General features: G+C 39.1%; 1 pseudogene; it reads left to right on the forward strand.

The window, feature by feature from the left end:
- Positions 1–16,679: 16,679 nt before the first annotated feature.
- Positions 16,680–16,797, forward strand: LOC124790469 (annotated as a pseudogene).
- The last annotated feature ends 699 nt before the right edge of the window (positions 16,798–17,496 follow it).

A 17,496-nucleotide genomic window follows, 5' to 3' on the forward strand; every position in this document is an offset into this window, starting at 1 on the left:
ACCGCACAGAGGTCATTTCCGCAACACGCAACATAGAGTGTAATTCTGCATTGCTCACGGATACGTACGTACACAACTATAACACTCCAGACGAAGCTGACTACGACGTAATGCAATTGATTTCTCATAAGGTTAAAAAGAGCAGTGCAACTACAGACGACGAACGAACACAATTACACAAAATTCTTTTACAGCAAGCTCCAGTTTTTGACAACATTCCTGGTACTATGTCCGGATTTATGTATGAATTTCAAGTCAAACAGCACGATACATTTAAAGCTAAACATTATCCCATTCCGTATATCCATAGAGAACAAGTTAAGAAAGAATTGCAGGATATGCTTGACCAAGGAATTATAGAGCCGGCACTTAGTCCGTACATAAACCCGCTACATATTGTTAAGAAAAAAGATGGCTCACTTCGCCTCGTACTTGATTCACGTCACATTAATGACATTATTATTAATGAAACAGATCGACCACAGACACTAGAGGAACTTTTACAGAAATTTCATGGTACTGCTATTTATTCTACACTAGATTTGAAATCGGGATTTTGGCAAATTCAACTTCATCCGAATTGCAGAAAATATACAACTTTTCTCTGTTTTGGCGACTGTTATCAATTTTGCAAATTACCATTCGGCTTAACTATTTCTTCTGCAGCTTTTATTCGCGGTTTGAACACAGTACTTCCGACAGAACTTAAGGACAGAATTACGACGTATGTAGACGACATTCTTATCGCAGAAGCTAACTGGTCTGAACACAATCTGATTCTTGAACAACTGTTGCAAACTTTTCATGCTCAAGGACTCACAGTTAATCTTAGTAAATCGCACTTTGGCAAAACTTCTATAAAATTTCTTGGACACGTAATTTCATCAGAAGGCATTGCACCTGATCCGGAAAAACTTCAAGCTCTACGTGACATTACTGTTCCTACAACAAAAAAGCAATTACGCAGTTTTTTGGGTTTAATTAATTTTTTTCGTAAATTTATTCATCACTCCGCTTTAGACACACCTAGATTATGCCAATTAACAGGTAAAAACACTATTTGGTCTTGGGATAAGCAAGCACATTCTGAATTCATGAACCTGAAACATGCTCTGTTGAATGCACCACTGTTATCGCACCCCGATCTTACTAGAAATTTTTCCATTGCCACCGACAGTTCCAATACCGCTTTGGGCGTACACATTTTTCAGGAAATTGAAGAAGATGGTTCTACAGTAATTAAAAACATCGCATTTGCAAGCCGCATTCTGTCACCTGCTAATCGAAATTATTCTGTTACAGAACTTGAAACATTATGTGTTGTATGGGCTTTCACGAGATTTAGGCACTTTCTTTATGGCAGACATACCACTGTTTACACAGACCACAGAGCGATACAATTTTTACTTTCGGCCAAATTCACGCACGATAGATTAAGCAGATGGAAACTATATTTACAGGAATTTAATTTTACAATAGTTCACATTCCCGGCACACAAAATGTTATAGCAGACGCACTATCGCGTTCTCTGAGCAACAACCAGCAAGACGTAGCAACCAACTTCTGCAAAAGAAATTTCAGTGTCATGTACATTCAGCAAGTTGCATTTGAAAACTTTATTTCATCGTCATTACAGGACATAGCAAAGGAGCAAAACAAAGACAACGTGTGGAAAGAAATTAAACACCTTTGGCTAGATAAGAATAATGTTACGATTAGAAACCATTACACTGTACGCAATGACATTCTGTTTCGCCGCTCTCATCCTGACAGCAACAATTGGTTATTATGCATTCCTGACGAACTGGTTAACAAACTAATCTGGTACACTCATTTAAGCTACGCACATTACGGAGCACGAAAATGTTTTCTTATACTGAGACAGAACTGTTATTTTACTAACATGGAGAAACGTATACGACGAATTTTAGCGTCTTGTAAAATTTGCCAGAAAGCTAAATCAGACACCACTTCACATATTCCTCCTTTATATCCCATTGTACCCGTTAAATTAAGACATATGGCCGCTGTAGACATTTTTGGTCCGATTCCGAGAACTAACAGAGGTTTTTGCTACATCTTTGTCGCTGTTGAGCTCACTTCAAAATTTGTTACTTTCACTCCGTTACGCAAAGCTACTGCTAAAACTGTTTCGAAAGCATTTGTAAAACATTTCCTATTTCATGTAGGGCATGTGATGAAAGTAATTTCTGATAATGGATCACAATTTCGATGTGGCGTATGGACACGTATGTTACGAGCTAGAAACATTTCTCCGATTTATATATCCAAGTACCTTGCTTCTTCGAACCCTTGTGAACGGTTAATGAAAGAAATTGGTAAGCTGTGCCGAATATACTGCCACAAAAGACATATTGATTGGGATACACACATACTCTCATTCCAAGATGTAATTAATTCCATTCCAAATGAATCCACTATGCTATCTCCGTCTGTTATACTGAAAAACGTTGAACCACCAAACAAAATTAAAGAATTAGTAAACTTCCCTAAATGTCGTCGACTAAGACACCACGAAATAATTGACATTGCGCTGAACAACATCAAACGTGCCGCAGAGCGCCGGAGAAGACAGCAAAAACAGGTTTGTACACGCCGCGACTTTCACTTTGGACAGAAGATATTAGTACGTACACACTATTTATCCAGCAAAATAAAAGGTAATTGCAGTAAATTTGAACTTCTACACGCAGGTCCATATCGGATTCGCAGCATCCCTCACCCCAATGTTGTACACGTCGAAACTTAGAGAACTAGAAAATCGAAAGGCAATCACCATATCTCAAGCATTAAACCGTTTATTGAGTGAAGACACTTTATGATTCAACACACTATGATGCCATTTACTAATGCAATTATATTCACCTGACTAATTACTGATGATTATCATATTTTTCTTGGCAAGTGCCCGGCAAGGTAAGGTTAGCAGGTCGTTTTTCTTGTCGTTACACATCAGACCGTGCACATTTTCCATTTTTTGTGTGTATGATTGTACTCCAGTTTTGTTTGTATGCACTGTGAAATAGTTAAGATATAACACACCAGTTGACTTTGACATTTTTTTTTTTTTTGCCTTATGACATCTCAACATCGTGACTGTTTTACATTTTTTGCTGCTGCATTGTGGTATTCTCTGTACATTTTGGCTTTGAACACTGTCAATGTCTTTGACATATTACGTTTTCTGTCATGTTATGCTGTATGGTTAATTGTGTCACCATAAACCAGTCATTATTTAGTGGGTATATGATTTAAATGCAAGACATTAATCTTTGTTAATCAATTTCAGAAAGAAATGATGCGTGTAAGAAATAAATTCAACAGAAATGGGAATTTCACCTACGGAATAAACGAAAGAAGATGCAATAACTTTATGAGGAAGAGTAAATGGATCAGGATTAACAAGCATTAACAAGAATATACTATACTCATCGTAGAATAGCAGTCGTAACTAATTTTTTCTTTCAGAATACAAGGTGATTGATGCAGGCTGTCAGACAGAACTACACATCTTAGTTTTAGGGATGAAATATGCTAGAGATAAGGAATAGTTGTGTAATGAGTAATGAAGTGATTTTTTGCAGATGATAATGAATGCTGATGAAGAATATGCTATTATGAATAATGAAGTTTTTCTTTACAGGTGATGATAATAATGAAGTTATGATAATATGGATAATGAAGTGATTGATAATGAAGTTTTTTTTCTTTACAGATGAGGATAATGTTGAAGTTGTATTTAGGCTATGTAGTTATTTAAGTATTTGTTGCAGTTTGTTTTGACAGCAGGTGTTATATTGCATAGTAGGATGACGGAAAGTTTTGGAAAGGACAGCTATGGAACACATTTTTGTACACATTTCACTACCTGTTAATTCGAAGTTCACTACTTTTCAGCATAGTGTGCGTTTCTTCTTTCAGGTCAATAATCCATTTTGTATTTTTTCCAGGAGAAGCTTTTCATGATACTTACTAAACCTGTTACTTATTATATCTGTTCTAGTACTTGCATTTTATTTTTTTTACCTATTTGTGTTTATCATTTATAAATGTGATCACATATACTGCCTTGTTACATAACCTTGCTACAGCTGGCTCATGACTAATGACGTTACCTATCTTCAATTGCAGCAATAGGTCAAAAGCAAATAGTGTTATGCCTCAGCAATTAATTATCGATCCCAACGCAATGCATAGCTAACAAAAAAAATGTATTACCAGTCCCAAATAGTGATACCAATTTGAGAAAATTCTGAGTAATGCTGATTGGCTCTGAATCGTATGTCACTTCAGTAATGACTTCTTAATGATACAAAAAAAATATATATAAAATAATGCTTTGTAGCTGGCCAAGGACTGCCACTGTTTATTGTAATGAGACTACTTATAATGCCCATGATTATTAATGCTATGACTGTAATTAACTGATTTTTAATATTGACTTCATAATGATCTGAGTAATACTGAATGATGAACAATGCTTTATTCTATTCAATACTTGCTGGCCACTGAGCGCCAATAATTAATGTCACTCAATGAATTATGTTATTAATTATGCCATTAATTAGCTCTTGTTTTCAGTGTTGATGCTTTGTAACTGGAAAAGAATGCGACTGTTTAATAATGCTTTGTAATTAAAAGAAGGCTAATGATTCTTAATTATGCTTTGTAACTGGAAAAGAATGTGACTGTTTAATAATGCTTCGTAATTAGGAGAAGGCTAATGATTCTTACTATATATTGAAATGACAAATGATTAACTATGCTTTATAATTGGAAATGAATGTGATTGTTTAACAATGCTTTGTAATTAGGAAAAAGCTAATGATTATTACTATTGGAATGACATGATTAATTAATTATGCTATGCTTTATAATTGGGAAAGAATGTGATTGTTTAATAATGCTTTGTAATTAGAAGAAGGCTAATGATTCTCAATTATGCTTTGTAACTGGAAAAGAATGTGATTCTTACTATATTGAAATGACAAATGATGCTAGTTACTGATTCTATGTAAAACAATTAATGAACATTTTTCTGTAATACTACATACTTGGTACAGAAATGTTCAATAACTGGGCTATGAATGCCGCAAACTACTAATGTCCTTCACCTTATGAGCTAACTAACCTGAATTACTGCAATGTCCATTTGTCCTGTCTATCCTAGTGATCATGGAGCACTATATTTGGTTTTGCACTAATTCTACGTTGGTGTGCCTTGTAAGAGCGTGGTGTTGACACGACATGCTGTCCACCACCGTGAGCGATGAAGACGTTATTATGGTTCCACTGTTTGGTGTACCTAATGTACTGCCAAAATGAAAACATGGAACATTACTACGACAGTTCATTGTCTTGGCTACGCTGATAAATTCTGATGGGAAAAGAACTTCAAATTGTGTCGCTTGGTGTTGTACTTCTGTGGAAAGATATGGACTTTCAGAACAGCTGTGTGCGATCTAAAGTGCTACAACCATGATGCAATCCTTCCCTTTCCTATCCTAATTCTTGTCACATAATGAAAATCATTTTGCTAACATCATTTGTGTTCATGGCTATACATTTTTTTCGATTCGCTGAACTCCAGTGCGAGTACACTTATGTCACTTATCGATATGATTTTTTTTGCCATTATGTTTATTTATTGCGAAAATGCTAAAGACATTTTTTTTTTCGATTTGTTCTGAAATACAGTATATGTGCACTCTTGTCTTTTATATTATATATACATTTTTTATTTTGATGATATGTTCTGAACTACAGTGCATGTGCACTTATGTTAGGTGTTAATATGCTTTCTACTGAACTTCAGTGCCTGTGCACTTTTCTCATTTTTCAATATGATTTGTACTCATTCTGTATATTCAATATTTCAATGCGTATGCACTTATGTCATTTGTTACTAATTGTATATACATTTCATCATTTACTGATATGTTCTGAACTGCAGTGCATGTGCACTCATGTCACTTATCAACATGTTTTTCTGCCATTCTGTTTATTTGTTCTGAAAATGCTAAAGCATTTTTTCAGTGCGTGTGCACTCTGTTATCTTTCAAATAATTTGTATATACAGTTTTCTGATTTGTTACTATGTTTTGTACTTACATTTTGTCTTTGTCTGATATAATTTGTACTTAGTGCGTGTGCACAACATTTAATTCATGTACTACATCTAAATATTCTGTAAATTGTAGAAGTTTATTAATTAAAGAAAAATTTTGCCGCGCTTGGCAAGTCCAAAAGACTCACCATCGCTGCCAAATTTTTGCCCCCCCAGTGGAGGGTTATGAAACACGTATGTAACATAGCAGCGATGGCGAGGCATTGCAGAGTCTCTGACCAGAGAGCCATTTATCGTGGTTAGTCTGCGCTTGACCGCGCGAGTGTTGCGAGCAGTACGCTAGCAGTTGTAGTGCAGTACAGTAGTAGTCGTCGTGGAGTTCGCTAGTTGTCGTCATGCAGTACAGTAGTAGTCGTCGTGGAGTACGCTAGTAGTCGTCATGCAGAGCAGTCGGTCAGTAGTAGCAGCCCAGTGCGGTTGTGTGATGTAGTCTGTCGGGAACATTGGTCAAGATGCTGAATGAGGTATATTGTTAATTAAGGTAATCATCAGATAATGTAAAGTTTATTTATTGTAATTAATTTCCAACAAGTGCCCCAATAATAATTTTGATTTCAAAAGCAATTTTACAAAAAAAAATTATTTATTTAATTGAACTAATGATTTCGTTCCACTTCCCTTAAAGAAAAGTTTCAGTTAAATTACAAAAAAAAAAAGGAATATTATTATTTGCAATGCAGTTCCTCCAAGCCGTGCGCAAGAATAAGAGCAGAAATTTGACTAGCAGTTACAATGAGGTAAGAATTTAATTCTGATTTTTGCACAGGGCCAAAGACCGATATTTCGGTTTAATTGAATTATCATTATCACTGAGATTTTATTATCCCTGAATTGTTTTTCATTATTTTTGTGGGAGCTTACACCAGAGTCAGATTGCGAGTTTCACATTTTTGTTGCCTTTGTCAGTACATTTCATTGCAGGGAGGTTATTCTTGGGTCCCATTTATTATTATATTTTTTATTTAAATATTTCTGTGGGGACGATATTGCTTCTTGGCTCCTATTCATTTATTATTTCTGTCTTTAAAATTTCAGTGGAGAGGTTACACTTAGCGCAATGTCCATTAGCATTCAATAAGAATATCTTTTAAAATTTCGGTGGGGAGGTTACAACCTTTATCGGTTCTCCCTTCTATTCCAGTATCGTATTGTTCGTGGAAAGAAAGATTGTCGGTATGCCTCTGTGTGGTCTCTGATTTTATCCTCATGGTCTCTTCGCGAGACATACGTAGGAGGGAGCAATATACCGCTTGACTCCTCGGTGAAGTTATGTTCTCGAAACTTCAACAAAAGCCCGTACCGAGCTACTGAGGGTCTCCCTTGCAGAATCTTCCACGGTGGCCAAGTTTATCCATCATCTCTGTAACGCTTTCGCAATTACTAAATGATCCTGTAACGAAGCGCGCTGCTCTCCGTTGGATCTTCTCTATCTCTTCTATCAAGCCTATCTGATACATATTCCACACCGGTGAGCAGTATTCAAGCAGTGGGCGAACAACTGAACTGTCACCTACTTCCTTTTGTTTTCGGATTGCATTCCCTTAGGATTCATCCAATGAATCTCAGGCTGGCATCTGCTTTACCGACGATTAATTTTACCATTTTAAATCACACCTAATGCCTAATCCCAGATAATTTATGTAATTAACTGCTTCCAGTTGCTGACCTGCTATATTGTAGCTAAATGATAAATGATCTTTCTTCCTATGTATTCGCAGCACATTACACTTGTCTACATTGAGATTCAATTGCTATTCCCTGCACCATGCGTTCTGTCCTTTTTCATGGTATTTCAACAAGAAAATTTGATGAAATTAATATTACTTGAAACGAACCGATTTTTGCCCTTTCACCACGGCAAGTAAGTCGGAATCAGTTCATACTCGACTGTCCATCTGGAAAGATACTGATTTTGAGAAACTGTAGCCTCTGATGAGTTGCATATTAGCAGGATAAGCAGTTCCAGTGTACATTATGTCTGACGAGCAATTCATCTCCAGATTCAAAGCTATGGGATAATTATCCAGATATACTGTGTTTATTTCTACCATCGATGTCCACACTCAGAGTGCCAGACAGCTGCGACCGCCCTGGCTGCAGAAATACTCAGCACAGGGTGAGGTCGGCCGGGTGAAGAACTCACGCACAGACAGCTGTCCGCAGAGACGGTTATAAGCATAGGTAGACGTATTAGGCGACCTCGAGGGCGCGCTCGACACGGCCAGCCGGACGCGCAGCTACAGCAGCCGAAGGATTAATTCTCTTCACAATAAATTTCGCAGACAGTAGCCACATATAACAATGGATGTATCTGCAAAATTATATCACTGAACTGCTTGAAAATGAAAATCCGGAGCGAAGTCCCCTCGAGGTATAGGTGAAATATGTGTACAAATGCATGTGAAATATATTAAATATATGTGAAATGTATTTGACAACTGCGTACGCGGACAAGGCCACGGGTTAAAAGCTCTTCCTAAACCCCTGGAACGACTTCCACAACATTTTGTACACATATCTCTTGCGATCAGGAAAGAAATACTGTAGGGGTAAGAGCCACTAGCCTCCTATGGGATTTAGTGGGGTAACGTGGATAGAAGGGGAAGAGGAGGTGCAGAGAGGGTGAGGGGGGCAGAAGGAGAAAGGCAAATATAGTAGAGGACGAAAGGGACAGAGACATGGGAGGGGCAAGTGGTGAGGATCAGATGTTCGGGGACAGGGGGAGGAACAGACAGGCCGTGAGAGGGGGAGGCGGAGGTGGACACAGAAAGGTAAGAGGAGGAGGTGGTCAGAGAAAGTTGGAAGGAGTAGATGAACTTGAAACCCTCCCGTCTCCTCTATATCTCTTTTGTTACACAATCTTCCCTTGTACAAAAACCTATGAAACTTTCCCTTAGGATTTCTATCTCTTGCTTCATAATAACAAATGAAATCTTCCCTTTGAAATTAATTCTCTTTCTCAATCTTCGCACACAAATTTAAATGCTGCTTATTAAAAGTGATTTTCTGATTTTTTCGATGAAGCATAGAATGTGTCGTCCTCGTGGCCCTCAGTCGTTACCTGCAATAGCCCAAAACTGTTCCCTACTTTTTTACTGTTACTGGATCGCCATCTGACTGCTACATCGAACTGCGACATGAATATACTTGCTCTGTGCTACTATAGTCTATTAGCTGCTGGTGGGCTGTCATAATAAGTGGCTGTATTTATTACCAAAGCTGACGTTATTCTTTAATAGCAAAGCTGACGTTATTCTTTAATTATTTTGACTGAAGTTACGTAATTCATAATGAAATTTTTCTTGACAACAATAAAAGTTAGCAAAGTTTTACGTTGATGGTTTTTGGGATGGATTATAATCAGTAATTCAATATTGCTGGCAAAAATTAATTATATTCTGAAAACGATTCTTCAAATATTTACTGCTGGTAATGAAATGATTTTACAAACGTTCAAATGGGACTTACTTTATACAATAACCAGACAAACAGCATAGTGAACGCATTATTGTGGCCAAGATAGATACAAAGCCCATGCCTACTACAGTAGTACAAGTTTATATGCCAACTAGCTCTGCAGATGATGAAGAAATAGATGAAATGTATGACGAGATAAAAGAAATTATTCAGGTAGTGAAGGGAGACGAAAATTTAATAGTCATGGGTGACTGGAATTCGTCAGTAGGAGAAGGGAGAGAAGGAAACATAGTAGGTGAATATGGATTGGGGGAAAGGAATGAAAGAGGAAGCCGCCTTGTAGAATTTTGCACAGAGCATAACTTAATCATAGCTAACACTTGGTTCAAGAATCATAAAAGAAGGTTGTATACCTGGAAGAATCCTGGAGATACTAAAAGGTATCAGATAGATTATATAATGGTAAGACAGAGATTTAGGAACCAGGTTTTAAATTGTAAGACATTTCCTGGGACAGATGTGGATTCTGACCACAATCTATTGGTTATGAACTGCAGATTGAAACTGAAGAAACTGCAAAAAGGTGGGAAGTTAAGCAGATGGGACCTGGATAAACTGAAAGAACCAGAGGTTGTAGAGAGTATGAGGGAGAGCATAAGGGAACAATTGACAGGAATGGGGGAAAGAAATACAGTAGAAGAAGAATGGGCAGCTCTGAGGGATGAAGTAGTGAAGGCAGCAGAGGATCAAGTAGGTAAAAAGACGAGGGCTAATAAAAATCCTTGGGTAACAGAAGAAATATTGAATTTAATTGATGAAAGGAGAAAATATAAAAATGCAGTAAATGAAGCAGGCAAAAAGGAATACAAACGTCTCAAAAATGAGATCGACAGGAAGTGCAAAATGGCTAAGCAGGGATGGCTAGAGGACAAATGTAAGGATGTAGAGGCTTGTCTCACTAGGGGTAAGATAGATACTGCCTACAGGAAAATTAAAGAGACCTTTGCAAAGAAGAGAACCACTTGTATGAATATCAAGAGCTCAGATGGCAACCCACTGCTAAGCAAAGAAGGGAAGGCAGAAAGGTGGAAGGAGTATATAGAGGGTTTATACAAGGGCGATGTACTTGAGGACAATATTATGGAAATGGAAGAGGATGTAGATGAAGACGAAATGGGAGATAAGATACTGCGTGAAGAGTTTGACAGAGCACTGAAAGACCTGAGTGGAAACAAGGCCCCGGGAGTAGACAATTTTCCATTAGAACTACTGATGGCCTCGGGAGAGCAAGTCCTGACAAAACTCTACCATCTGGTGAGCACGATGTATGAGACTGGCGAAATACCCTCAGACTTCAAGAAGAATATAATAATTCCAATCCCAAAGAAAGCAGGTGTTGACAGATGTGAAAATTACCGAACTATCAGTTTAATAAGTCACAGCTGCAAAATACTAACGCGAATTCTTTACAGACGAATGGAAAAACTGGTAGAAGCCGACCTCGGGGAAGATCAGTTTGGATTACGTAGAAATGTTGGAACACGTGAGGCAATACTGACCTTACGACTTATCTTAGAAGAAAGATTAAGAAACGGCAACCCTACGTTTCTAGCATTTGTAGACTTAGAGAAAGCTTTTGACAATGTTAACTGGAAAACTCTCTTTCAAATTCTGAAGGTGGCAGGGGTAAAATACAGGGAGCGAAAGGCTATTTACAATTTGTACAGAAACCAGATGGCAGTTATAAGAGTCGAGGGGCATGAAAGGGAAGCAGTGGTTGGGAAAGGAGTGAGACAGGGTTGTAGCCTCTCCCCGATGTTATTCAATCTGTATATTGAGCAAGCAGTAAAGGAAACAAAAGAAAAAATCGGAGTAGCTATTAAAATTCATGGAGAAGAAGTAAAAACTTTGAGGTTCGCCGATGACATTGTAATTCTGTCAGAGACAGCAAAGGACTTGGAAGAGCAGTTGAACGGAATGGACAGTGTCTTGAAAGGAGGATATAAGATGAACATCAACAAAAGCAAAACGAGGATAATGGAATGTAGTCAAATTAAGTCGGGTGATGCTGAGGGAATTAGATTAGGAAATGAGACACTTAAAGTAGTAAAGGAGTTTTGCTATTTAGGGAGTAAAATAACCGATGATGGTCGAAGTAGAGAGGATATAAAATGTAGACTGGCAATGGCAAGGAAAGCGTTTCTCAAGAAGAGAAATTTGGTAACATCGAGTATAGATTTAAGTGTCAGGAAGTCGTTTCTGAAAGTATTTGTATGGAGTGTAGCCATGTATGGAAGTGAAACATGGACGATAACTAGTTTGGACAAGAAGAGAATAGAAGCTTTCGAAATGTGGTGCTACAGAAGAATGCTGAAGATAAGGTGGGTAGATCACGTAACTAATGAGGAGGTATTGAATAGGATTGGGGAGAAGAGAAGTTTGTGGCACAACTTGACTAGAAGAAGGGATCGGTTGGTAGGACATGTTTTGAGGCATCAAGGGATCACAAATTTAGCATTGGAGGGCACCGTGGAGGGTAAAAATCGTAGAGGGAGACCAAGAGATGAATACACTAAGCAGATTCAGAAGGATGTAGGTTGCAGTAGGTACTGGGAGATGAAGAGGCTTGCACAGGATAGAGTAGCATGGAGGGCTGCATCAAACCAGTCCCAGGACTGAAGACCACAACAACAACATGATAATAGTTAGCTGATGTCTCTGTAAATCCGTTTATAATCTCTTGTAAATCATAGCTGGTGGCTGGCAGGCACACCGCTCCTCTCAACCTCTCGCTACAGACCTGCTACCGACTTGTTTCACATCTCGCTTACTACTGACTTCCTACGAACGCTTAAGTGCTGTCTCTCCCGCCAAGATTGCTTTCTGGTGCAGACAATCCCTGCTACCATTACAAAATGTATCAATGCGCGGTCTTTCCGCTTTTTTCTTAGAATGTATCCATACTCGGTCTCTCCCGCCCTTTTTAAAATTCTATCAATGTGCAGTTTCTCCCGCCACCAATACTTTGGTGCAGACATCCCCTGCTACCACAATTATTTCCAAAATGACAAATATTAATTATTCCTACTTTATCCTATTAATAAAATATAAACATCTTATATAAATATGGTTTGACAATAGACAATAGAAATATACACTATTACAAACTGATAAAAGATGGAATAAATACATAGATGGACAACAGCCGGTACTCAGCTATTCTAAAATAATACAGTCCGATAGCGTTTATTCACATATGGATCATATTTCATATGAAGGGGTTAGGAATCATCTTGGTGTTGAAGCTCATTTTTCCGTGTTTGCTTTAACAATATATATGTTTTTGGATGTGGTCCACCATTAGCAAAACACAATTTTGTTTTTTAGCCCAAACATGTTTCACTGCAGTTGCAGCATCTTCAGTGGGCCTTTAGTTTATGCCTGTTAAAGATAAAGAACGTTCTTTACTGTTTGTATACATGTAACTATTAGCTTTCAAATAATAATTACAGATATTTGAAAAAAAAAGATAGAATTATGAATAATTCATACCTTTCTACCACATGGTATGAATCACATTTTATGTGTTTTTTCAAACATCTGTAATTGCTGTTTAAAAACTAATAGAAACAGCAAAAAACATTCTTTATCTTTAACAGCCATAAAATTATAGCCCACTAAAGATGCTGCAACTGCAGTGAAACAGGTTTGGGTTAAAAAACAAAATTGTATTTTGACAAAGAGAATCCAAAAACGTATCAAGGGGTTAAGTTTAGGAGTGCAGAAAACCGGGGTCAGAGTCGGTTATGAAGTCGCAGGTTAAACTTTAAAGTACTGACAGGCTTTCAGAAATTGGAATGGGGGTGGCGGGGGGATTGAAAGAGAGTTTGGGCTTGGTCGAAGAAATGCTCATGATCTCAGAAATTCGGAATGTGCCTCCACATCGTAGAATTTCTCATGAAGAAAGGACAGATGATAACAGACAACTGCTCGCCAGTAGTCTAAAGGAGACGTTACCCTTAGGAGAAGAGCTTACAACTGCAAGCGAAATACCCTTGTCCGTGGGCTGCATTATGACTGATCCATCTGCTTTTCTCCTTGCATCTATAAGGAACTGTTGTAAAATCGGAGCTCAAAAGCGTTTCCAGATCCCTGTCTGACAACCTCTGACATATTTCTCCGGTGGGACGGCTCTTTTTCTTGAACTGGTTCACGTATGCCCGCGCCGCGCAGTCGTTCCCTCAAGCGCTGATCCCCGCCTCTCCGCCCCCGGCACCGCCCCCGCCGCTTCCCTGAGGTATGGTCCTGACAAATGGAGGCCATGCATCACGGCCAGGCCACCATATTTTATTCAGGCAGGGCTGCCGGTGAGCGGCGTCTGGACACGGAATACTGATGTCCGCAGACGGCGCGAGCCACACTCCAGACGATCGGTCTCCACTTCCAGGAGCTGTTGCCGGCACCCGAGAACCGTGTTCTTCGTGGAGGGCTCGCCCGATGCACATTGCTCCCTGGCCCGCTGTTGAAAGCTCACGTGATGCATCGCCATCCTAACCTGCTTATCGAAGTTCGGCTCTCCGAGACCCGTGAGTTACGTATTCGCACCTGCTGAGCATCAATCACTACAGAGAACGACAACTAATACGACAAGTGCTGCCCAGAAAATCAAATGTTTGTCACTATGGGTGCGATGATACCTGAAGGCTGAAGGAAAAAATCGCACTTATATTTCACTGTCAGATTCCTTGCATTATACCAACAAAGAAATGTCTGAAACAAAATTTCATCTTGTCCAAATTTTAGGAAGGAGTTGGACATACAGAGGAGAGACTAGAAACTTTTTAAATGTGGTGCTACAGAATAATGATGATGGTTAAACGTGTAGATCGAGTAACTAATGAGGAGTTACAGCTTGGAAAAAAGGAAATCTGTGGCACAATTTGACTGAAAGAGGGGATCGACCGATCCTGAGGCAACAATGAATAGTCAGTTCTGTAGAGATGGAAAGTAGGAACGAGATGAAAATTGTAGAGGGAGATCAAGTCATGAATGCAAGTCGCAGCAATTACTAGGAGATCAAGAGACTTGTACAACACAGAGTAGCGTGGAAAACTGAATCAAACCAATTTTCGGGCTGAAGATTACAACAACAACATGCATATAGCGAAATAGCAATCTGGCAAGGCTGTAATCACATCTACATCAAGTATTTCCTTTGAGGTCGTATCGGACTCCGGGTTCAAATGCAGTAGATGAAGTGATGTGAAACAGTACAGTTAAACCTTCGTATATCCATCTTTCTACAGAAGGGTGGAGAACACACGTTTGTATACCTTACACTGCAAAGAAGTTTATCCCTCGTGTGTACAGGAAGGAATATATACCAGGCTAGAATGAGCATTGTGAACAACTTTATGAACAGTATAGCGAAACTGCCGACAGCGATATTGCAGACGATCTCGTCCAAAGTCTTGACGCTACGAGAAGAGTACGATGGTGTGAGATGGTAAAAATGTAAATTTCAGACATTCAAGTAGAGAGGCATGGAGCCTTCTTCGTAAGCTTGGCGGAGCCTCCAATAAACCCGGGCAGAAACTTGGTATTTCAGGTAACCAACTTGCTAGCCACATAGTTGAAACATCTAGATCATCCGGTGACAAAAAACATACTTCTAAAATAAAACAAGAACGCCCCTCTCTAAAAGCTCAGAGCCCAAACGAATCGAATTTATCTTCACCATTCACACTGGCTGAATTGGATGAGGCCTTGAAACAAAATATGGTAAAGCGCCTGGTCTGGATAAAATACACCCGGAATTTCTGATGAATATGGGTAATGGTGTAAAAAAATGGCTGATCCGCTTCTTCTCCAGCATCGTAGATAGTGGATCACTGCACAACGAGCTAAAGACAATATTTTAGTGGCAGTTTTGTAACCAGTTTGTAACCTCCCCCTTACTAAACGGCCTATCCTGCTTGCCGTAGAAAATTCTAATTGGATAATTCTATCTTTCCCGAAGAAGTAATACCGATAATTACAACCGATCTCCCTAATAGAAAAGTCTACTAAAAACATAGTAATTAAACCGAACAGGGCTACAATTTGGAAAAATGAAAGTTATTTTGTGCATTCACTCACGAACAACACTGGACAGAAAAGGGGTACCACTGATCATGAATCCAAGAGTTATACTAATGGACGAAAAGGAAATAATTACGGTCGCCAGCCCACTAGGGCGATTTACATCCAAAATCTTGTACAAGATGATGGGAAAGAAAAACATATATTATTAAACACTGACGTGGCAACTGAAGGTTGTCAGGTTTCGTTTTTTCTTTTTTTTTAAATAATTTTTCAGTGAGTATGTAACGATAAAGAAAACTGAGAAGTCACTTTTACGTTAAGTTGGTCATTAAATTCTGAAAATGGCAGTCGAGTAATGATTTGAAAATATGCACTTAAACTGTATGTTAGTATTGAACTTCGTTACGTGAACAATGAGTTTCAGAGACCTCAACATAACGTCACAAAAAAATTTAGAGAAAGGCAAGCACTTTTTACTTTACAGTTACTTAGTTTTCAAATTGGATATCACATTATTGTCTGAACAACTGAGCCTTTTTTTTTTACTGACTTGAACAGAATTAAATACTAGAATACGTACCAAACCAAACAGCCATGTGCTCCAAGCTATATGTAAAATGAATAAAACTTCCGCACCCTTAATTTGAGCATTTTCTTTAGATTCGGATTTTTTCGAGAGATAGATTCTCAAAGTTCGGTTAGCATATAAGGAAATAAGGGATCAATGACCCCGCTTGGTATCAATGTCTGGGTGCAGTGAGGACACAATCTCCCCGCTATTTACTGATTATTATTTAAATAAAGTTCATTAATCAAATCACATTCAGTTGTGCTGCTGGGTTAGCCGTTAATACTTTTTACCAATGAACAGTCTTACTTCATTGCTGTGCGTGCGACGAAACTCGGAGCCGACGACGAATCTGTGTTGCTGGAACTGCTGCTGTTGTTAAAGACGGTAGGATCTTGTGGGGCCACGGCTAATTACAGGAACGGGCAATCGTAATTAATACAGCCTCTTCCGCCCGTCCAGGTAACGGCCTTGCCGCAGTGGATACACCGGTTGCCGTCAGATCACCGATGTTAAGCGCTGTCGGGCGTGGCCGGCACTTGAATGGGTGACCATCCGGGCCGCCATGTGCTGTTGCCATTTTTCGGGGTGCACTCAGCCTCGTGATGCCAATTGAGGAGCTACTCGATCGAATAGTAGCGGCTCCGGTCAAAGAAAACCATCGTAACGACCGGGAGAGCGGTGTGCTGACCACGCACCCCTCCTATCCACATCCTCAGTTGAGGATGACACGGCGGTCGGATGATCCCGATGGGCCACTTGTGGCCTGATGACGGAGTGCTTCCGCCCGTCCACTGTCCTTCCTCCTGCTGCTAGTCATGTGGTCGGCGCGCGTACATGATGCCGCCGAAATGGTACTCCCTACTGCGAGAGAGTTAACACCACTCTTCCGCACACTACAAGCGCTGGAACCCGTCTCTCGCTCTCTCCGCGCGCTCTGTGCAACAACTCCCTACCCAAAGATTTTACAACGCACAAGCACTGCTATTATCGTTGCTAGTCGATGCAAATAACAATTCCTTAGGCTTTTTCCCGGAGCTTATAAGTCTCACAGTAAAACACAGATAAATACAATAAAACTTCAACAGACTTCTAGCTAAATGTACACATACAGTGAAGCAATATCCTTACTTATTAAAAGAAAGCATTCATATTACAAATATGTACATACAATTTAAAAAAATTATATATCGGTAGCCGGTGCCATGCATCCTGCATTTTCAGTGTTACAAGGTAAACCAGCTGACCACCCCAAAAGCTTCAGACCAATTTGAGCTT

The sequence above is a fragment of the Schistocerca piceifrons genome, chromosome 3 (assembly GCF_021461385.2).
Source record: "Schistocerca piceifrons isolate TAMUIC-IGC-003096 chromosome 3, iqSchPice1.1, whole genome shotgun sequence".
Taxonomy (NCBI): Eukaryota; Metazoa; Arthropoda; class Insecta; order Orthoptera; family Acrididae; genus Schistocerca; species Schistocerca piceifrons.